We start from the raw sequence: 24,182 nt of genomic DNA, 5'->3' as shown, positions 1-24,182 counted from the left end.
CTGAAAGACTTCATTTTAAAAGTTTATAACTCATTCAGATACTAGGCCTGAATAATGGGGCCGAGAAGTAAAACTAGTTTCTTACCCTTTCTCCTAAAATTTCTGCCAGCTCGCTAAGGAATTCGAACAACAGGATTCCATTCCATAGCCCGTCTCTCCTTTTTATTTCCTTTTCCCATTCTCTGTCTCACCTGGGAACTCTATCTCACCTGTGAACATTGACCTTGAAACTCAGGCTACCAGCTAATTCTAAATGCAGCTGTGTCAAGGCAACTGAACATGGCAGGTGTAAAAAAAAAACAACAAAAAACAAAAAACAAAATGAAACACTGGCACTGTACTGTCCAGGGCAAAGACAGTGCCACTTTCGAGAATCGGCAGCATTCCACAGGGGAGGAAGGCTGGGGCTTCTGGCCCATAAAAACACAAAAGCAGGAGAAGCACATAAAGAAATGCCTACATGTGTTGTTGTTAAGTAGCCACAGCCCTGAGAGCTCAAAAAAGGAGCAAATTATTGGTAAAGCTAAAGCAAGAAAATGTTCTTAATGCATAGCATTTGTCACATAACCATAAACCATAGTATATTTGGTTAGAAGGACATATAAAGTTCATTTATATCCAGTGCTTAATGGAAGTTTTTTTTTTACATTCATATTATTTCGTAATGCTTTAATATTGAGGCAACGACCTAGTGTCAATTGACCTTGAACAATAGTCCATTAAATGTCACCAGATCCTGCCTGAACCAGTGGTTAGCATCAAATACTACCCTAAGGTATCCAACTCAAATACAGATGATTTAAATTTTATGACTTGACGAATACAGCAGTGATTTATTTTCTGGCACCATGGGCACAGGGAGAACAAGCTTCTGTTTTGTTTGTTTCATTTTCAAGTTCAGAGAGTCAGATCCCATACTGGAAAAATTTCATAAAGTATAGTAAATCCTTCCAATGCCTACTCTATGTCTTGGTCATATGCTGAACATCTTTAAGAAAGTGCACTAATTCTTTTAATAGCTAACTATTGTTTAATATTCTGTAGACACTTTTATCAATTCAAAATAATTATAATCCTATGCATATCAAAATGACATTTTTCTTTTTTTTTTTTTTTTCAACGTTTATTTATTTTTGGGACAGAGAGAGACAGAGCATGAACGGGGGAGGGGCAGAGAGAGAGGGAGACACAGAATCGGAAACAGGCTCCAGGCTCTGAGCCATCAGCCCAGAGCCCGACGCGGGGCTCGAACTCACGGACCGCGAGATCGTGACCTGGCTGAAGTCGGACGCCCAACCGACTGCGCCACCCAGGCGCCCCAAAATGACATTTTTCTATTAGTTTGGCTTTCTATTAGTTTGGATTTTAGAATCCATGTTTTCAATTGATAACGTGAAAAATTGGATTATGTTGTTGCTTGGTTTAAGGTGATTAGTAAGACAACGTTTTAATAACACTGTATCTTCCATTACATAATAATGGCTAATGTTTACTTTGGACTTAGTGTATACACATGCTGGGCTAAGCCTTTGGTATACATCATCTCATTTAATCTTTTTTTTTTAAACTAATTTTTTAAAATTTTTTTTTTTAATGTTTATTTTTGACAGAGAGAGAGAGAGACAGGGCATGAGTGGGGGAGGGGCAGAGAGAGAGGTAGACACAGAATCTGAAACAGGCTCCAGGCTCTGAGCTGTCAGCACAGAGCCCGACACGGGGCTTAAACTCACAGACCGCGAGATCATGACCTGAGCCGAAGTCAGACGCTCAACCGACTGAGCCACCCAGGTGCCCCTCATTTAATCTTTATAACAATCTGATAAATTAGGCATTATTATTCCATTTTAAACATGAGGAAACTGAGGCAAAAAGATAGTAAGTGTCCTGCCCAAAGACCAATAGCTAATTAATGTTAGATATACCAGATTTGAACTCTGGTCTAATGAGCTTCAGAAGCCAAGCCCCCGGACAGTAGGGTAGATGGTCTCTCACTGGGATCTCCTACTGTAATTCAATACAGATAACATGCAGGAAATGATATGGTCCAATAAGCCATAAGAATTACTCAGGCTAGCTTCCTACCAATGATGAAGGACCACTCAGTAAGGAAAACCTAAATTAAATCTCAGGATGAGTTCTGTAAGTCAAATCTATAGACGCTTATTGAGAACATGCAAAAGAGAGGAGAGGCAAAGAAAGAAACACACTTCAAGAAAAAGAAAATACTCAGGATTAGTTCAAAAGAAATGAATTCACCAAGTTTATATTATGGTGCTTCTACATTTTATCATAAAACCTGGCTACTATAAAATTATGCAACCTTCCCACATTTGACACTCTTTCTTATATTACTACACATAAAAAGATAATATGCCAAGCTTCAAGGAGACCAATTTAGCAAAAACGTGCAGATAAACAAAGCAAAAACAATCATTTTCTGTTAGATGAAAGTGTAAGGGTCACTAAAACTGTGTAAATCTCAGTATATACATCAAAATAATGGTACAACCATTGATGTGTCATCAAAACGAATAAAACTGTCATAGGTTAAATAAATCAAGTAATACTGAGTGTTTCCTACTAATTTTGTTTTTTACTTCTACTGTAGCGGTAGTCTTTCTTCAGGCTTTTGATCCTCCAACATGACCTAGATGATCTGCTCTGGAGATTAAATAATGGACCATACAAAACCCAAACTTAAGAATGGAGACAGGCTTAGGCAGAAACCTCGGCTTTCTGCTGGGCAGAAGGAGAAACTGCTGTTGAGTGAGCACGCATTCTGTGCCCTGTGGTGGGCTGCACAGTTCACATCAATTATCAGATATAAACATCACGGCAGCCCTACTGAGACCATGTCATCATCCTCCTTTCAAAACTGAGGAAACTGAAGCCCAGAGAGGTTAATTAACTCACCAAAGTCCCAGCCGGCAAGCAGCAGAGCAGAGATTCAGACCCAGATGTCTGATTCAGTAGACAATGAGTTTCTCCTAAATTAATATGTAAAAATTATACATTTTTGTGAGCTTAACTCCTTTTTCTTCAGAAGACACCAGGACTCTCAAAATGTAGGTTTCCAGAACCTGTGGGGCAGGGGTGCAGACCAAGCCAAGACAAGGCACACCCTCACGGAGCAAGGCAGCCATCACTTCAGGAGAAGCAGAGGGGTCTTTGGGGAAACCAGAGGCCCTGTGACCTCTGGCCACCCCAGTTGTTTTCAGTTTGTTTTCTAACACAAGGGGAGGAGAAGTGACCATCTCTTTAGGCAGCCATTGGAAGCCAGGCTCCAGCCATGCTGGATTACTTGTTAGGGGATGACACCTGCTCTCCAAATTGTGGAAAAGCTCTGAGTGACACAGTGACTCTCATCTCAACCCACTGAGGAACAAGTCTGTCACTTCTTATTTTGCCCTGTCATTTAATATGAAGACATTAAGAAATAACTTTAGGATTCAAAGAGACAGAACTGATTCTTAAAGAATAAGACTTCTGGAAGAAACATTTATAGGAACTTGATTAGATGAAGAAAAATATGTTCTGTGAAAAAAAAAAAACAAATAAATAAGGGTTCTGTGCACATCAGAAGGCCTGCATGGATAAGATCATTTGAAGAGCACATTAGAATAAAATGAATAAAGACAACTAAACCTGAAAGTATTGAGTGAACAGATACAATCTAAATAAACAGAACTCTTCCAGATAAAGACAGAAGTAGAAACTCACAGGCAAAGAGGCACATACATCTACCTTCATCAAACTGGAGAGTGGAAAAATGGAGCTGTACCTGAAGACCAATGGTTGAGCACAAGTGCTGGGACTCAGGAGGAAGAAATGCAGTGATCTCAAAATTGAACTACAAAAATCTAAAACACTAAAAAAAGGGATCATTCTCAGGAAGACGGTCTGACTAGCAGGCATCTCCAAAGACTATGCTTCTCAAGTCATACTATGCAACATTCATACTGGGAACCAAGGAGAAAAAAGACTAATTTATATCAGTGACTTAAGTGTAGCCTGAACTAATAACACTGAAAACCCCAAATGCAATCTGGAAAGCCCAAAAGAATGCACTGAAGTCATCGAGAAGGATAACAGAGAAATCCATTTGATGTATTTTACCAGAATATTCAAAAGACAATACTATCTCTCAAAAGACAATACCAAATGGCAAAGCTCTTTGTAATAAATATCACCACTTCTCCTTTATCAGGAGATACAAACATTTTATCTGAAAAAGCAATTCTCCAGTCATGGGCACACAATGAAAGATCCATTCCTAATGGTGGCACAAGATTTCAGGAACACAACTACTACTGCAAAAATTGTATGGGAGGGAACTCGTGGGTGTTCCCAGGTCCTCCAAAACTGAGTAAGGTGGCCTTTGGGGAAGCTAAAACTTTAGGATCCACATAATCAAAACTGACTTTATAGAAATTAATTCTGAAGATGAAGACGTGAGATCTTTCCCAGTGTTTCTCCAAGAAATGTGTGTAACAAACTAAAAGTGGACTTGGAAAGTCCACATTCTTGTACCTTAAAAATTACCTTTAAATTATACTATTTTTCCTTCAAATCTGATACCATTATGGGTTATTTCTAGCTATAATATCTGTGCCCTCCAGAGTGCTATGCTATCAATCAGCCAACGTCAACTTTTCTCTTTGACTGACCTTGCAACAATATTCATTTAAGGCATAATCACTCTTCGCGGACAAATCATTGTCTATTAAACAGTAATTTATATGATGTGTTCCTGAACATTTTTTTACACCATTGGTTTTATGAAACCCAAGTGTCCCATGGTTGAAACCACTAAAATAACACCACCCTGTTCACAATAGATCATTAAGTATACTTTAAGGAGTATAAATAAAACACTTTCTAATCTTATATTTATTATATAATACAATTCAAATTGAATGAAAATGTTTTTTAGTATCAGAGTTTTAGGTCTTAGATATTTTGTGAGTATTGTGGGAGATTGCAAAGCATTTTTAATTAATGCATTTGGGATTAAAAACATTGTTTTCTAGGGGCGCCTGGGTGGTGCAGTCGGTTAGGCGTCCGACTTCAGCCAGGTCACGATCTCGCGGTCCGTGAGTTCGAGCCCCGCGTCGGGCTCTGGGCTGATGGCTCAGAGCCTGGAGCCTGCTTCCGATTCTGTGTTTCCCTCTCTCTCTGCCCCTCCCCCGTTCATGCTCTGTCTCTCTCTGTCCCAAAAATGAATAAACATTGAAAAAAAAATTAAAAAAAAAAAAACATTGTTTTCTTAATGAAAAATAAAATTAGTTGGCATACCATTTCACTTCAGAAACAAAAAGATATATCATTAGGTGATAATGAAAATTAATGGAAATTATAGGTAACTATTTCATTTTAAGGGGATGAATGGAAAATGAAAGATCACAAAAGCCTCTCGAAGGCTAGGCATTTACTTTGAGTATGGTGTGGTATATGGCTTCCTTTTAACCATGTTCCTCAAGATCTTAAGTATTTATGATGAAAATAGTAATGGTTTCTTCATACTTTTCAACGTTTATTTATTTTTGGGACAGAGAGAGACAGAGCATGAACGGGGGAGGGGCAGAGAGAGAGGGAGACACAGAATCAGAAACAGGCTCCAGGCTCTGAGCCATCAGCCCAGAGCCTGACGCGGGGCTCGAACTCACGGACCGCGAGATCGTGACCTGGCTGAAGTCGGACGCTTAACTGACTGCGCCACCCAGGCGCCCCTCTTCATACTTTTCCATAAAATAGAGAATAATGAATCTTTCTATTTTACTTCGGTGAAAGCCAAAATAAGAAGAGAGATTTAACTCTGAAAAGTAAAAGCACCAAAATATAGCTAAATTAAATAGACCAGATAATTTCAAAAGCATAAGCTTCCTACATCATGAACTTAAGGGTTCAAATCTAAAAGCCTTAGTTAAAATGAAAAGTCTTAATAAGTAAAAGTTAGCTACCACACCAAAGTACAGAACCCAGAGAATTTCTGGGAACTGATGGGATTCACATCCACACCAGGGTAAATCTAATGGTTTAATTTCATTTAGCTTTCTACAGAGGTAGAGTCACCTCTGAGACTCCATGGGCAAACAGCAGTCTCTCCAGGATTACAGAACTGGGTACAGTATCTGAAAAGGAATGCTTTAACTAAGCTTATAGTTCTACACTAACTTTATAATCACTTTATTTTTAAGTTTATCTATTCTGAGAGAGAGAAATTGCAAGCTGAGGAGGGGCAGAGAGTGAGGAGAGGGCAAGAATCCCAAGCACGTTCTGCACTGACAGCATGGAGCCCAACGTGGGGCTCAAACTTATGAACCGTGAGATCTTGACCTGAACGGAAGTTGGACGCTTAACCGACTGAGCCACCCAGGTGCCCCTAACTTCATAATAACTTTGATCATAATAATGTGGATCAAAAGGGTTTTTTTTATAAGGTGGGGAAGGATAAAACTATGCAACTAAGGCATACACTGCTAATTCTTAACAATAACCACAAAAAAAGAAAGAAAGAAAATGTTGATCACAATCATTTGAAGATACAAGAAAATTACAAATTCAGAATTATCTAAAAGAGCCAGAAATTGCACTCATATTTTCTTCTCTAAAGAGAGATACTTGTACTATGTATTATAGAAATCAAAAATTTTATTAGCAAGGGGGAAATTTGTCTTGGTGTGTGGTAGCTGGATTCAAGATAGTTCCATGTTACTAATACAAATAGAGTAGGTTAAGCACATAAAATAGGTAAGTATAAATAACCCATATGTTTTCATAAACATTTAAAGAAAGGTTCAGTGACAAGTTGAAAATTAATAAGATATTTTTACAGGAATATTGAAATTCCTAACTTCAATTGACATGGGACTGGCTAGTAGGAAACACTGCCCTGGGATTAATTCTACACGGTGTCTGGCCAACATACTAGCCTGTGTAGACATAATTACCACAAATTGCTATGTTTTCTGTGTACCATCCATTTCATGTAATCATATTAATTTCAAAACGTGAGCAATGTCTATTCTAACAAGAGGACCACAATTCTAATTTAGGAATATGAAATTTATACTGGTTTGCTTTGTTCTCTTGGATAACAATCATATGGCTGGGGAAAAGATATTCCCACTAAACCAATAAATATAATCAACAAAGGAAACGCATCAGTGAAGGACCCAAAAATGTCAGCCTTCAGTGCACACTTATAGCCTAGTAATATCTTCAGAACTATATGCCAAGACCACTGATGTCTTTCTGAGGTTTAACTTGGCATCCGTCCGACGACCCAGAGATTCTGGAGTTTCCTGCCAGATAAAGGACAAATATACCAACTGGGTCTGGTGCGTTACTTGCTGCTGTTTTAAAAAAACAATGCCAGATTGCAACACTCTTTGTCGACAAAAATGTCTGACATTTCTGGCTTAAGACCTTTTGAGTCTAATAAATAGCTCCATTTCTTATGACAGAGGTTTCTTTCATTGATGGATTTATTAAATAAATAAGTAGTTCATCAGTTTACAGAATGTGTTATTTCACACAATTTACTATGAAAGAACTAGCAGGTGGTACTATTAAGAGCCATCAGTAGTAGGAATTGTTTCATAGATGACCAACTCAATCTACGTTTGGAACACTGCCATCCTTTATAAGGTTTTTCCATATAACACATTCGAAGTTTTAGTGCACATCTACTCAGGGTGTTTATGAAATCCTTGTGCAACTTTAAACTTGACCTATCCCACTGAACTATATTTTATGGGACTCTGTTAAAACTGCTGTGTATTCATCCAGACCACATTCTTTAAAGGAACTTCAAGCCAGGATCATGAATGCAATTTATGAAATCACTCGGCAGCAGCTGGAGAATGTTTTCAATGAGGTGGAAAATCAGACTGAATGTTGGATCACCAAAAAATGGTGGTTATGTTGAAGTCTATAAATTTAAACTGCAATGTTAAAGTCTTACTCACACTGATTTAAGTCATTTTTAATTTTTTTCTGTCACAAATACAACAAAGATTAAGGTTTAAAGTTAACATGGAAATTTTTAAAACACCCAAAATGGCCATGATGTTATATATTTCTGTTAGAAATTTTATTATTTTTCCCATGTTAGAAGACTAATAGCAACCCATTAGAAAATGTTTTACAGTATCCTAAAAAGGCTAACATATATTTTATAGATCACTGATTCTCCAATTGACTTAAACCACATTAAAAAAAATCTACTATTTATAAAGATTCATATTTGTAAGTAAACCATCTCCCAATGGGTTGTTAAAAGAGAAAAATCAGTAGGAGAGAGTTTCATTCACATGTAAAAAGAGAACATGGCTAAATGCGATGTAGTACCCTGGATTTAATCCCAGAACAACAACAACAAAACATATACGGAGAAACTGGTAAAATCCAGACAAACTCTGTGGTTTAGTTAATACTATTGTACTAATGTTTATTTCTTTGTTCTAACAAATCTACTTTGGCTGTGTAAGATGTGGATGAAAAATATATTTCCAAAATGCTCTATAGTATCTTTGCAACTTTTCTATAAACCTAAAATTATTCCAAAATAAATTTTTAGCTTTTTTTCTTAAAGTTTATTTATTTTGAGAAAGAGAGAGAGAGCAAGAGAGTGAGCACATGCACATGAGTAGGGGAGGGGCAGAGAGAGAGAATCCCAAGAAGGCTCTGAGCTGTCAGCATAGAGCCAGATGCAGGGCTCAATTGCATGAACCATGAGATCATGACCTGAGCCAAGATCAAGAGTCACAGGCTTAACTGACTGAGCCACCCAGGTACCCCCAAATTTTATTATTTTTTTAAATGTGATGAGAATATTGGTACCTTCCATAATTACTATTTTCTCTACCTTACCTATAATCACTGACTGGGACAAATTTTATTTTCCAAAGTCGGCCAAAACATCTCCCATCACATGTGTTCCTTAGCAAGATTTTCCCATCAAGAGATGGTATTTATTTCTCTATGCCTTGAATCTGGGAACACCCTGAGGCTCTTTGACCAAAACAACATGGTGGAAATGATGCTGTATCAGTTCTGGGGGTAGCTCTCAGCCGGCCTGCTAGCTTCTACTTACTATGTGTCTGGATTAGTGATTCTTAGAACCCAGCCACCATTTTATGACAAACCCAAGTGATATGGAGAAGCTATGTACAGGTCATCTTTTTCTCAGCCTTAGCTTGACCTAGCATCTACCAATAGTCATATGAGTAAGACACTCTGGATATCAAGCCCAGTCCAGCTTTCTAATGATGGCAACCCCAGCCAACACCTGATTACAACCACATGAAAGAGCTCAACTAAGAGCAGCCTAGCTACATTCAGTCAACCCACAGAACTATGATAATAACAAATTGTCATTTTTGTGCCACTAAGTCTTGGTAGCTTGTTAAACAGCAAAAGATAACTGGGACACTGGCAATTAACAAAAAGGAAGTTTATGCCCAGATGTATTCACGGAGGTGTCAGAAACAGAAGGTCTGACACAGAAGATCCGAAAAAAAAAATTTGTTTCTCTTTTCTCTTTTCTGCCTACTTATTTCTCCTCACAGAATTTATTGATTATAGCAGTTGAGGATGATAAGCAAATTTCAGAAAAAAAAAAAAACACTCAACTGGAACTTCACAGGAGAATCAACTTTTTTATATTTACCAAAAGTAAAACTTATCAGTTCACTAATGTCAATGAATATTTTCTTAAAAGGGACAAGAATTGGGGCGCCTGGGTGGCGCAGTCGGTTAAGCGTCCGACTTCAGCCAGGTCACGATCTCGCGGTCCGTGAGTTCGAGCCCCGCGTCGGGCTCTGGGCTGATGGCTCAGAGCCTGGAGCCTGTTTCCGATTCTGTGTCTCCCTCTCTCTCTGCCCCTCCCCCGTTCATGCTCTGTCTCTCTCTGTCCCAAAAAATAAATAAAAACGTTGGAAAAAAAAAAAAAAAAAAAAAAAAAAAGGGACAAGAATTACTCACTGCATTTGCTTACTAAATAACAAGAATACTGTCATGAATCTCAATGGTTGGAGCAAGAATTCCAAGCAGAAGCTATAAGAATGTTTATCTAAAAAAAAAAAAAATCTATATATATCTCTATATATAGATATATAATTATATATAAGTTAATATATATATAACCCAAAGAATAATAGCTAACATTTATATCAGATATCCCTCACAGTCCCATGAGGTGGATCCTCTTACTTTCTCCATTTATAGATCAGGAAAATGAAGCTTAGCAATGTTAAGCAACTTGCCAAGGTCACCAGGTCAGTTAGGGTAGGAGCTAAGCTTCAAATCCAATTTGCGTCCACCGTGTGAGCCCTTTCACTACATTTCAGGTTATATTTTTATACCTAAGGCATCTTTTATCCATTTTAATAGACCATTAAAAAAATCATACCAAACAACTAATCAAATAGCTTATTTCAAACGTGGTCTAAAATTACTTTCCAAAAAAGAGACTTAAATTATTTCAAAAATTTTTTTCTAAAATATCTTTTTTTACTGGGCCAGTGCTATAGAAAAAAATGTTTGTGCCCTGCCCCCAAACCCCATCAAATTCATATGTTAAAATCCTAACCCCCAAGGGGATGGTTTTGGAGGTGGGGCTTTTGGGTCCCACCTTTGGGAGGTGGGGTGATTGGGTCATGACAGTGGAGCTTCATGAATGGGTTTAGTGCCTTTATGAAAGCGACCCCAGACAGATCCCTTACCCCTTCCACCATGTGAGGACATGGCTAAGAGTCAGCCATCTTGGAACCAGTAAGTGGTCCATCACCAGACACCAAATCTACCAGTGCCTTGATCATGGACTTCCTTGTCTCCAAAACTGCAAGAAATAAATTTGTGTTGTTTATAAGCCACCTAGTTGATGGAAATTTTCTTACAGCACCCAAGGAGAGTAAGACAGGTAGCTTATACATAGACAATTTAGCAAAAAGTCTTTTGGGTTATTTAATTACTATGAGCAAATCAAATACCTGGGAGTCTTGAACATTATACTCTAAAATGAAAAGTGACCCAATCCTCTTGATCTTTACCTCTAAAAATCTCTCTGGAAGGTATTTTTCCCCTTTATTGAACTTCCCTACTAGTTCAGGGCTTCATCATTTCTTGCCTAGACCATTACAAATGGCTCCCAAAGGTCTTCTGTGTCTCAAACCTGTTTCCTCTACAGACCATGGCCCATGCGGCTACCATTTTCTGTTTTTTAAACAAATATTTGATTATTTTATTCCTTCCATTCAGAAGAAAAAAAAACTTTCAAAGTTTGATTTGAAAATCAAAGTTCACCAGTTTGAAATGCAAAGCCCCCACTCCCACTGCTGCCCTCTCCAGTCCCAGCCATCTTTCAGGTATCACTTCTCATTGTATTTCATCAGATATTATTTGCTTTGAAAATCATCATTTTTCAATATCCTGCTTATGATTTTATAAACTCAAGTTTGAGTTCTCCCAAGTTTTGTTTTTATGGAAAATGCGTTCTTATCATCATATACCCACTTCTTAAGCCTAACCATTCGGATCATCTGGCTCAATCAGGAGTGGAGGAGAAAGTGATACCCAGTACACCTCTGAAGGAGTTAAACATGAGGATGTGGGCATATTTTTTTTTTCCTCTAAAAAAAGAATGAACTAGGGGCGCCTGTGTGGCACAGTCGGTTAAGCGTCCGACTTCAGCCAGTTCACGATCTCGCGGTCCGTGAGTTCGAGCCCCGCGTCGGGCTCTGGGCTGATGGCTCAGAGCCTGGAGCCTGTTTCCGATTCTGTGTCTCCCTCTCTCTCTGCCCCTCCCCCGTTCATGCTCTGTCTCTCTCTGTCCCAAAAATAAATAAACGTTGAAAAAAAAAATTAAAAAAAAATAATAATAATAAAAAAAAATAAAAAAAGAATGAACTAGGCAACTATGGATGCAATTAAAAGTAGGGAGGTCTAACACTAGAAAAAGGAAGCGACATTGGATGAGACACCATCATCTGCTTAAAGTGAGGGCTAGCAGAAAGCTCAAGTGAACACGTCATCAACCTTTGTGGGCAGGTTAGCACAGTGGTTCTCAACTTGGCTGCACATTAGAATCATCTGGGGATGTGGAACCCTTGAATATGCTCCAGGCCTATTACATCAGAACCTCCAGGGGTGGAATCAAGTCTCCAGGGGCGGAATCAAGCACACTCAGGTGATTCTAATATGCAGTCAAGGCTGACATTCACTCTGTTCAAAGACACAGCTGATGAACAAAGACCAAAGAAGAGTGCTGATGGCGCAGATAACTAAAAAGCAACCATATATTCTAGTGTCCACAAGCACAGTTATGATTTTCTCTGGGAATGTTTAGTAGCCTGGGAACAGAGGCAGATAAAAGGAAAGGCTGGGTTTATCCAAAGGGGATCCAAAATGGATCCAAAGGGATCAAAATAACTGAGGGGTCCCATCTCACAGCACTGCAGTGACTGACCACAGGCTCCAGACTGGATAAGGAGTCAGGAAGCGGTGAGAGATTGAGCAAATGACAACTATCAATTAGATAAGCCAACGGTGGCATGCAAGAGGGACATCTTGACTTCAGAGAAGAGGATTTCTGGGTTTAAGGTTTAAGATTTAAGATTTCAGGTGAGGCCCCAACCTAAGTAATTAGATAATGTAAAGCAAGGCCACAGCAGAGAACTGGTAGAGTAGAAAAGGTAAAATCATTGGCTGGGAAAGTCTTTGGGGAACAAGAGATTGAGGTTACGGTGTTAGCTGGGGCACCATCATGGATGTTAGAGACACCCAGGCTGATTACAGGACCTGGGAAAGGGAGACAGCCAAGTCCAAGGGCCTGGGAAGTCTGGAGCATAACCTAGAGCGAGAAGATGGTGTCCTTATGAATGATGTAGAAGAGAAATGGACTGAGGTGGCAGGGTGGAAGCAGAATGACAACCGATCTCAGAAGCCAAGTCCTAAGTGTGTGAGAACGAGCAGCATACATCTGAAAGGGCTGAATCCTCTCAACCAAAGGAAGACCATGGAGAAGCATCTTTTCAAACCATATTTGTTCATGTCACCCCCACTCACAGCTTCATGTTCATCAGCAGTTTCCACTTAAAGATAAACATATTAGCAGAGCCCATGAGGTCTAGTGTGAAGGTCTGCCTGACTCCCTCCTGGCTCTCTGCACATCAGCCTATAGGCCTTTATTCCGATTCACCAAAAGTGCCATTTGCCCTACCACCAAAAAGCCATTATGATTTCTTGTTGCCTCAGTCCAGAACCCTCTCCCTTCCTCTCTCCATTCAGTTAACTTATACATGCTTCCGCTCTCAGCTCAAATTTTACTTAGGGAAGACTTCCTCAAACTTCCACACATGGTCATCTGCTCTCACAGCACTTATCAATGCTGTAGTTTTACACTTGTTTAGGTGATCATATAATTAAAGTCTGTCTCTCCAACTGGACTGTCAGTTCCAGGAGGGCACAGACTGTAGAATGGCATATGGTAGACCCACTACAAATGCTATTGAATGAAAGAATACATGAATGGATATGCAAATGAACAGTGAAAAGGCACTAGATGGATTCTTGATACTATTCTCATAGCAGCAAGAGATAACATTCCTCGAGTACTTCTTCCTATATGTGAGATATGGCTACTCACTGAATCGACACATCAACTTCTATAATAGGTTTTACCATCCCGATTTTATAAATGAGGAAATTGGTGCTCAGATTAAATGACTTTCCTGTCACCGCTCGCCCCCCCCCCACCCCTGAGCCAGGATTCTCCCAGGTAGAGGTACTCTATCTCTATATACAGCTGGCAACAGGGGTACCTACAGTGAAAGCCAAATTATTGCGCAAAACAGCAACTCTAGATGTTTACGCATATCTGGACTTGGATCAGTGTGCCTGGCTTCAAGCTGGTACTCTTCACCATGATATTTTACAACAGAATGGAGGTCCCAAGGGTGCAAACTGGGTCAGTGGAGAATACAATTGGATGGGGAGCTCAAAAAAAAATCACTGAGAGGACAGGTAGCCAAATCCTCATGGGCAGTCACAAACGATGAGAGAGAGAAGGAGGAGGCAGAATAAGAAGTTGACTCACCGACTCACAGAGATCTTCCCTGAGATGGAAGGGAGTTTTCATTCAAGTGAAGCATCAGGAAGGGTAACCAGTTCCTGCTCATATGGAAGCTCTTCCATATTTTATGGGGAAAAACTCTGAAATCCCCATTTAGTACTAACTCAAATACCTGAGCTTCTTTTAAAGCAAAACCGGGTTCTAATGGCAGGAACCCCAATGGCTTGTGCTCACGCAGAAGTAGAGTGGTTTTCAGTTGGGAACAGTACTAAACTGGCTCCTTGACATTGCAAACACAATTCCAACTTGCCCACGGTGCCAGGTCCAAAGCACATGAACCTCTAGACACAAATAGAGTATGTGAGGAAAGAAATTTCACGGTTTTTCTTTTAATCTAGTTTTGGTCAAAATCCAAATAAGAGACATTCACATGCTGTATTAGTTTCCTAGGGCTGCCATATTAAGTACCACAAACTTGGTGGATTAAAATGATAGAAATTTATTCTCTCACAATTCTGGAGCCTAGAAGTCTGAAAGCAGGGGTCAGCAGAGCCATATTCTCTCTGAAGTCTCTAGGGGAGGACGCTTCCTTGCTTCTTCCAAGAATTGCCTAGGTTGCTGGAAATCCTTGGTGTTCTTTGGTTTGTAGCTTCCTCACTCCAGTCTCTGCCTCCATCACTACACAGCCTTGTGTGTGTGTGTGCGTGTGTGTATCTCTGGGTCCAAATGTCACTCTTCTTATAAAGACAAGAGTCATTAAAGATTCACTCTAATGAATATGACCTCATCTGAATCTGATTACAACTGCAAAGACATAATTTATTTCCAGATAAGGTTACATTCATAGGTACTAGAGGTTAGTGGGTCTTTTTTTTTTTTTGAGTAAATGAATACCTTCATTTATTTGTTTTTTACATTAGTTAATATTCAATTTTTTGCTTAGAAGCACAAAATCCTAATTAGCACAGGAAGATCTAAATGAAGTATCCTAATACGAGACTATTATTAAGAATTTATTAATTTATATATTAAAAGTAAACATTGGGGCCCATCGGTGGCTCAGTCAGTTAAGTGTCTACTCTTGATTTTGGCTCGGGTCATGATCTCAGGGTTGTGAGATCGAGCCCTGCATCGGGCTCTACACTGACAGCATGGAGCCTGCTTGGGATTCCCTCTCTCCCTTTCTCTGCCGCTCCCCTGTTCTCTCTTTGGATTTTGTGTCTTCCTCTCTCTCTGCCCCTCCCTCGCTTGAGCAGTCTCTCTCTCACACACAAGTAAACTTAAAAAATAATAATAATTAAAAAAATAAACATGTTAACTATTCTAGAATAAAATAAGAAATAAAAAATAAAAATAAACACTTGTATCTCTGAGGAAAATCACTAAAATTAATTGGAAATTTAGCCAGCTACTAGGATATAAGGGGGAAAAATCCTTAACAATTAAGGCATATAAAAATCTCTACCTCCACACCTTCCGCTTAACTCCTGCAAGCCTTTTTGTTCCCTGCTCTACTCCCCGGTTTTACTGAGATATAATCGACCAACAAAATTGTATTAGTTTAAGGTACACAACATAGTGATTTGATACATGTCTGTATCACAAAAGGATTACCACAATAAGTTCAGTTACCATCACAGGAGACTCAAGTCAAACTGCAACACACGCTAACCCCTCATTCCTCCAGGTAGTCCAAATGCTACCTTTCTACAAATTCAGATTACCAGAACGTGGCACACCTGCATTCAACTCACTGCATGAGTGAGTTCTTCAGTAAAATGCCCTTTTTACAAAAGTTTAAATAAAAACATATGAAAAAATACGCTGGTTTCTTCTACAAAAGCACAATTGAATACAATAATCATTATGTCTTTTCAAAAGGCCTTTTTATAATTACCATGAGAAAAGTTCACCTGTCCTGATGATAATGAAAAGTTTTCTTTGCAAATTAGGAAGCTAGGTAGTTTATACTATAGTAGCATACTTATGCCTGGTAGTCTACACTATAGTAGTATACTTACACTTAATCGTCTATACTATAATACTATAGTAGTCTTGGTTGTATCAGAATCGCTGCGTAGGAGGGTAGGGAGGAAGATGATGAAAATGCGTGTCTAGGACCCACACCTAACCCACAAAATCAGAATTAATGGGGATGAGGCCCAGACATATGCACTCCTTTTTTTTTTTTTTAATATATATTTTTGAGAGAGAGAGAGAGAGCGCAAGCAAGGAAGGGGCAGAGAGAAGGAGACCCAGAATCCGAAGCAGGCTCCAGGCTCTGAGTTATCAGCACAGAGCCCGACTTAGGGCTTGAACCCATGAACTGTGAGATCATGACCTGAGCCAAAGTTGGACGCTTAACTGACTGAGCCACCCAGGCGCCCCAGCATATGAACTTCTGACAAGCATCCAAAGTGATTCTGATGTACACAAGGTGTGAGTACTACCAGGTGACGGTTTGACAATTTTTTCACCCCCTTTGCAACCCTTTATTCTCAGGGGTGTGTAGTTTGCAAGTTATATTTCAATGGTCTTATGGAGTTCATGTCCTTTATTGAAAGCTATACATTTTTCTACTTAAATTTAACATTAATAGGCAGTTTCTAAGCATTCTACCTCTGAGATACTCATTTGAAATAATACCTGTGACTGTATTTTAAGTCCTAATGCATTTTTTTCCCAAAGATGACATACATTCTCAAACAGATGGCTCTATTCATCCTCACCACTCAGGAGTACGCTGCAAGAAACTATTATTCTCTTCAAAGATGAAAAATAAAGGTTCAAGCCCAACTCAAACTGAGTATTTATTAAACACCTTTAATGTTCAAGACACTGTTAAATATCACCTCATCAGGAGAAGTTATACTGCTAGGGAGGTAACTCTCTGAATATGGAAAGGTTAGTGTTGCACTGAAACACTCCCCTGGCCCCTGATTCACCAGCTTCTGCGTGCACAGAATTGCACAGTCTAAACAGGGGAATTATCTTAATTGATCAGTATAAGCAGTCGTGAACAATTCGGCATAAGAGCGCCAAGTACTTTCTTCTTGCCATGCTATTTTTCTCATCTTCATTTCACATGTAAAAATTAATTAAAACCTCTCAAATTTAAGGCTATCAAGTACCACAAAGAACTATTGTCACTAAGGCGAAAAATATATATACTGGTTTCCACGGGTTTCTATAGTTGAAAGTATGTGAAAAATTATTTAGTTGGTTTGAAGTCTTTTGTGAAATCCCTTGCGAGACCCAACTGTTGACTGTGGTTAGAATACGTTCAAAAGTATAATCAGATTGCATCATCGCCATCACCTGCTCAGAGGCAAGTTGAAGAAACATGTGCTCATGAAGCTGAGGCTGCCTTATTGTACTACGCTCTCATGTGGGCTTGCCAGAGAGATTAGTCACCAGTTTGCAGCTGGTTTCAAATTCAGTTGCTGCGATACCAGTGCAGATGCAGTGGCTTACCCTAATTATACTGCTCCAGTTTAATCTTTCCACTTGTAGCGTACTATATACTGGATCGAATGCAAGACTCTGAAAATTGGTTTCAAACAGAAGAGACTTCAAACTCACACACTCATGACCCTCCCCGACAGCCTGCTAATCCTATTTCATCACTGTATCACTGGGGTCTTCTGAATCCATCCCAAAGGTGTCTTTACCTACCTCAGCCATCACGGAACCTCATTAACAAAAAAGGCAGGAAAAGCTGTTCTTAAAAAAACCACTTTTGATATAAAAGTTTTGTCAGCTCCAAAGGTACTTTTTAATATTTATTTACAAGAATTTCCATTTTCTCCCTGCTTGGAATTCAACATACTAGCAAATCCTAAGGAAATTAATCTTAGTCAGTGGTTTCTAAATTTGAATGATGATCAAAATCACCCCAGAGGCTTTTAAAAAGACCCACAGATTTCCCTAGCTTTATCTAGGACCTACTGAGTCATAATTTAGAGGTTTCTTTTAAAATTAACCTATAAATAAAGCTTATGATGGTACTGCTTCTGAGAGAAAGAAAGAAAGAAAGAAAGAAAGAAAGAAAGGAAGGAAGGAAGGAAGGAAGGAAGGAAGGAAGGAAGGAAGGAAGGAAGAGAGAGAGAAAGAAAGAAAAGGAAGGAAGAAAGAAAGAACAGGTTTCTGCCTATCTCAGGCAGGTCTCTTTGTTGCCTATTCCTATTTGTAATAAATGCCCTTGTGTCAGGTATGAGGTCTATACAAGGAAGTGGGGTAAATTAGAACTCTTAAAACAAAACAAAAAAAGAAATAAAATCCTAGCACCACAAATCCATAGAAGATAATCAGAGAAGAGGCTGCAAGAGGATATTTGTGGGTGTGAACAATAAAGGCGAGGGGTAAAACATGTATTTTCATATAGTCATTATTTTTTAGGCATCTGTTTCAATTTGCTGGATGCATTATAGTTTTTTCTCGAAGATAACATGATTTCCTTACGATTTTGACAGTATACATTTTAAACTTTATGCATTTCTACTCTCTTGTTTCTTAATAATGCATTCATGCCACATTAAGTGGTAAACAAGAATAGGCAATCCATGCCTTCGCCACACATACCATATCCTGTATGGTATTAAAAAATTAATATACTAAAGATAGTTCTATGAGTAAAATAAAGTATATTATAAGCAAGTCACATCAACATATTTCAGAATACCCCTGGGGATAAAGACAACACATTAAAGTTACAGTGAAAACATCTGAAAAAAAAAAATCACTCAAGTTCTGCAATATCTCTCCTTACCAAATGAATAATGTCAGGTTTACTCTATCGTCTGATCTAAAATTTAGAATTTATTATATACAAATATGAAGTTAAGCATTCTGCTGTAACACGTTACTCAATACACTGCTAAAATAATGAATCACTGTGTCAATTTTAAAAACTGGTTTTCCCTAAAGGCTAAAAGCTGCACAACAATGATAAATAGAATCTACAGTACTTTCAGGTACTCTGTTGAGTATTTTTAAATAACTAGTAAACAGCCAGCTTAGTTGATGGCCAACTTGCCCAGATAGACTTTCCTACGACAGAATACATTAATCTGACAATTATTTATGGCCAGTTATAAACGTAAACAGCAGTGATGAGATTCAAACAAAATCTGAAGGTCAAATTTCAACTGACTCTCTCATCCTGACCCCAGTTCCTGACCCATACTGTTACAAATTAATTTCTCTGTTATTTAATATTTGTTTTATATGTTCAAAATATAATACAAGTTGTCTTACAACACTCAATATCGTTTTGTTTGTTTTTTTTTTTTTTTTTTTTTTTAACGTTTATTTATCTCTGGGACAGAGAGAGACAGAGCATGAACGGGGGAGGGGCAGAGAGAGGGAGACACAGAATCGGAAACAGGCTCCAGGCTCTGAGCCATCAGCCCAGAGCCCGACGCGGGGCTCGAACTCACGGACCGCGAGATCGTGACCTGGCTGAAGTCGGACGCTTAACCGACTGCGCCACCCAGGCGCCCCATCAATATCGTTGATGCCCTAGAGAGGGCAAATAGATGGGAGTCAATGAGGCAGAGGCCATCTTCTCCAATATGACCGTAACTACTTCTTTATTTAATAAACATTCAGTTAAGTGGGAAATTATTTACAAATGCATGCCTTCAACATTACATTTTAATTCAAAACAAGTGGATTATATGCATTTAATAAAGTAAATATTTTGAAGTTCCTTAGAAGAAATACAATTTTTCCTGGCATTGTCTTTTCCCATATTATATTGTTGAACGCTGATTCAGGCCGTTATTCCGTACAACATAAAAATGTTTCTAGGGTATCTATATTATATGACATGAGTAATTTTTGGTGCTAGATTGCTCTTATCTTCTCCTTCTCTTCATATTTAGATCCATCCTTTTCTGTCACAGCCTGTACGGTTTCTGCATCATCCATAATTGCATTTAAAACAAACAAAAAACCGTGACTATTAGCTTACCATATTGAGGCTCTTACTCATTGACAGAAGTCTTCCATTTGAGGTGGAACAACAACAACAACAACAAACTATGTTGTTCAGTAACTCCTGTAATTCAGAATGTTCTTACATCATAGTTTTCACCAAAGTTTAGTAAATGCTTCAGTGGATTTTGCTATGTGCTCTCACTATACCTACTGTTTTTAAAATGTTTGATGTTATTTATTGTATATGACTGCCAGTTTTGTCTCATACTGTTTTTTCCAAATTAAAATTCAAAGCTCTTGAGGCACCTGGGTGGCTCAGTTGGTTAAGCATCCAACTTCGGGTCAGGTCATGATCTCACGGCTCACGGGTTTGAGCCCCGCGTCGGGCTCTGTGCTGAGAGCTCAGAGCCTGGAGCCTGCTTCGGATTCTGTGTCTCCCTCTCTCTCTGCCTGAACCCCACTTGTCCTCTGTCTCTGTCTTTCATATATGAATAAACGTTAAAAAAAAAAGTTTTTTGTAATTCAAAACTCTTTTCTTCATATCTCCTCTTTAAACACTCCAAAATCTTCTGATTTGAAGATTACAGCAAAGACATTACATTCAATGGCAATCTATGGCATTTAGGTCACTTTCTCGAAGATCCTACGGGCAGGGATGGGAAGAAACTTAAAGTACAGGGAACAACACTGTCATTTCAGTTAAGTTTATTTTCAAGTGTTTCTGTGCTGAAGGTACATATGAATAGGAGAGAACTCTAGAAATAATTTAGAAAGTCCATTAGGTAAAACATGAAGAACCATATAAAGTATGTTATTCTCGAGTTCTAGGATTTGTGACTTTGCCTATAACAAAAACTATAGTTGGTTAGTTTGAGTTGCATTGCTGCCTATGACAACAGTTAGTCTCTCTGAATTTTTGCTTTGCTGCCGCGTGCTCTGCTCTTCTATGTCAACATTTGGAGAACAGTTTCAACTACATGGCATAATTGACCTGCAATAAAATTGTCATTATAGATAAAAAGACAAGTTCTTTGTAAGTTTTTGAATGGGTTGCTCAGAAGACAATTTCTCCCTACAAGTGGCCAACACCCCACATCTGACTTTCCCCCAACTTTCCACCCATCTGTTGCTTGCTTTAGCATTCTCACATAGGAAAGATTTGTGGGGAGGGGCTGTATTTGTAGAAGAGCCACCTGATGAGATTTCTGAGCCTTTCTTCTTAGTAAGCCCACCACCTAATTTGTTGTATACAACTTCCGATTGTTTTGAAGCAGATGAGAATTTAAAGACATTTGCAAATTAGTCTGATGGTTTTATAAGTTATCGCAGCCACACCTAAACTGACAGCTCTTTCTTTTTTATTTTAGCAATTAAATGATGGATTATTTCCACAGCACTTAACTATGTTTTTGTAGAAATAATTACTTCTTTGTTATACTTACATATTTTTTAAATTGCATTGTGCAATTACTGAAACAAACATGCATGTGTAGGAGCAAAGAGTGTGACATATGAACAGATCACCAGTCTGCTAGAGGAGCAGAAGCATGTCCGCTCAGTAGAGAAGAGCCGGTACACTGCCAACATTCAGGGCTTCGTGGAAAAGGTGAACACTGATCATTTTGCAAACTCACCTAAGTGGAGGTCATTTAAGACTTCCCTTCTATACTATTCTTTGGGGAAAACATGGGACCCCTCTTTTCCAAAGTAATGGACAAAGGAGGCACTGAAATGGAAGCAAAGGTACTTTGGAAGAAATTAAAGAAAAATAACATTTGACTTCCCGAGTCTTTGTCAAGGGCCAGTCCTATACTTCCAATTCTTATTTCAAAGATACACTTGGTATTATTATATTTGTAAATAAAGGTTGTGTGGGGAGGATTGGTGCATATATAATTAAATAACAGAAGTCAATCACAGAATTTTTCAATAGAAATGTTTACTTAGTGAAATAAAACTCCTATTTCAAAAAATTACACAATAAAAGCAACATTTCCATCTTGATACAGACAATATTGTATCTTAATTAATGATGAAATCTGACAATCAGAACTCTACCAGTCAAACTTAAAATAGCTGATGCTGACTATACACAAAGCTGTGAGCAGCATAGAAGAACCTAAAAATGCTAACATGAACAGATAAAAAATTTTCCATTTGTATTTAACTGGGTTACTCTCTTTGGCAACAACACAAAGCTTCCTCTAATGTAATTACTTCAATGAATCAGCAATGAAGACGGAAAGAATTTCAGCCACAAAAATTAAGAATTCCTGAATGGAGGGGTGGCTGGGTGGCTCGGTTGGTTAAGCGTCCGACTTCAGATCAGGTCATGATCTCACCATCAATGGATTTGAGACCCGCAATGGGCTCTGTGCTGACAGCTCGGAGCCTGGAGCTGCTTCAGATCCTGTGTCTTCCTCTCTCTCTACCCCTCCCCTGCTCACGCTCCATCTCTCTCTCTCTCTCTCAAAAATAAATAAACATGGAAAAAAAAAAAAGAATTCCTGAATGGAATTTCTAACAATATTTGCAGAATAAACGCATTTAACTTGAGGCTTTAATGACTCCAGAAAAAAAAAAAAAAAGCCCAGCTCACAACAATACACAGTTGTTTGGAAGACCAAATGAAATCAGGTATGTCATTGTGCCCTGAAATGTTTAAAGCACTAGGAAATATTAGGCATTCTTACTAATTAATATGTATTAGTTAACTCAGGGTGTCTGGGTGGCTCAGTCAGTTAAGCATCTGACTCTTGGTTTCAGCTCAGGTCATGATCTCATGGTCATGATCTCATGGTTGGTGAGACTAGCCCCACACTGGGCTCCATGCAGACAATGCAGAGCCTGCTTGGAATTCTCTCCTTTTCTCTCTCTCTGTGCCCCTTCCCCACTCATGAGCTCACAGTTCACACGCACTCTCTCTCTCTCAAAAATAAACTTATTATGATGTAAACCTTCTTGAATAAAGATCTCAAAATTTATATTTCAGGACTTTTGAAATTTTCAACAGTTAATAACTCTCTGAAAGTTAGATTCTAAGTAGTCCTCTAATAAATGTGGGTTCAATAGTATATTCAGTTTTATAAAATCTTCCATGAAAAAAGGAGTTTTAGGCCAGTATGGAAATGCTGAACACTACAAACCCAAGAAGATATTTTCAGGACAGTAATAAACACTAAAAAGTTCTTGAAAAACATCTTTTACCATTTTAAGCTAATTTCCCAAACTTAATTTACACACAAGACTCCTTTTTTACATTAACTATTAACATTCCAAAAAACTAGTAAATGTTAATGTTTCTAATTTAACTCAAATATTATGAATTCTTCTCTTACTCTGTCCAAGTATGAAAGATTTGAGATCAATTTACATTGGTAATTTACCTTTTGTCATCTGTTATACATGACGTGTTTTCACCACTAATTCTAGGTGAAATATATATCTATATTAAACTACATGTTGAAAAACCAGAAATAAGGGCACCTGAATGGCTCAGTTAGTTGAGCATCTTGACTCTTGATTTCAATTCAGGTCATGATCTCACGGTTCATGGGACTGAGCCCTGAGTCAGGCTCAGTGTTGACAGCACAGAGCCTGCTTAGAATTCTCCCCCCACCTTCCCCTGCTCACATTATCTCTCTTTCTTAAAAAAAAAAAAAAAAAAAAGATTCTTTCTCTGTCTCCCTCTCTCTCTGCCCCTCTCCTGTCCACACATGCTCTTTCTCTCAAAATAAGTAAACATTTAAAAATTTATATTAAAAAAAGGGGGCACATGGATGGTTCAGTTGGTTAAGCATCTGACTCTTGATTTTGGCTCAGGTCATGATCTCACGGTTCAGGGATGGAGCCCTTTGATGGGCTCTGCACTGATAGGGAGGAGTCTGCTTGGGATGCTCTCTCTTCCTCTTTCTCTGCCCCTCCCATGCTCTTGCACTCACACATGCTCTCTCTTAAAATAAATTAATTAAAAAAAGAAAAACAGCAATAAAGTCATCTAAAATCCAATTAAATAAATGCAAGAAGGTAATAATGCATAAAAAATAAAAAATCAAATGTCAAAATTAATAGCATTCATAACAATAAAACAATAGTTTTTTCACAAAAACAAACATTTAAGGTCTGTCACATCAGCAGGAAGTTATAAAGTTGAGACAAAAAATTATAG

General features: G+C 38.4%; 1 protein-coding gene and 1 pseudogene across 1 annotated transcript in view; one reads left to right on the top strand and one right to left on the bottom strand.

The window, feature by feature from the left end:
• UMAD1 (UBAP1-MVB12-associated (UMA) domain containing 1) overlaps positions 1 to 24,182 on the bottom strand; it is a 221,073-nt gene that overhangs the window by 138,856 nt on the left and 58,035 nt on the right. The gene's annotated exons all lie outside the window — the stretch shown is intronic.
• Positions 1,800 to 4,953, top strand: LOC123606472 (annotated as a pseudogene).

The sequence above is a fragment of the Leopardus geoffroyi genome, chromosome A2, assembly GCF_018350155.1.
Source record: "Leopardus geoffroyi isolate Oge1 chromosome A2, O.geoffroyi_Oge1_pat1.0, whole genome shotgun sequence".
Lineage (NCBI taxonomy): Eukaryota > Metazoa > Chordata > Mammalia > Carnivora > Felidae > Leopardus > Leopardus geoffroyi.
The sequence above is the reverse complement of the archived record's forward strand: the minus strand, read 5'-3'. Positions and strand labels throughout refer to the sequence as shown.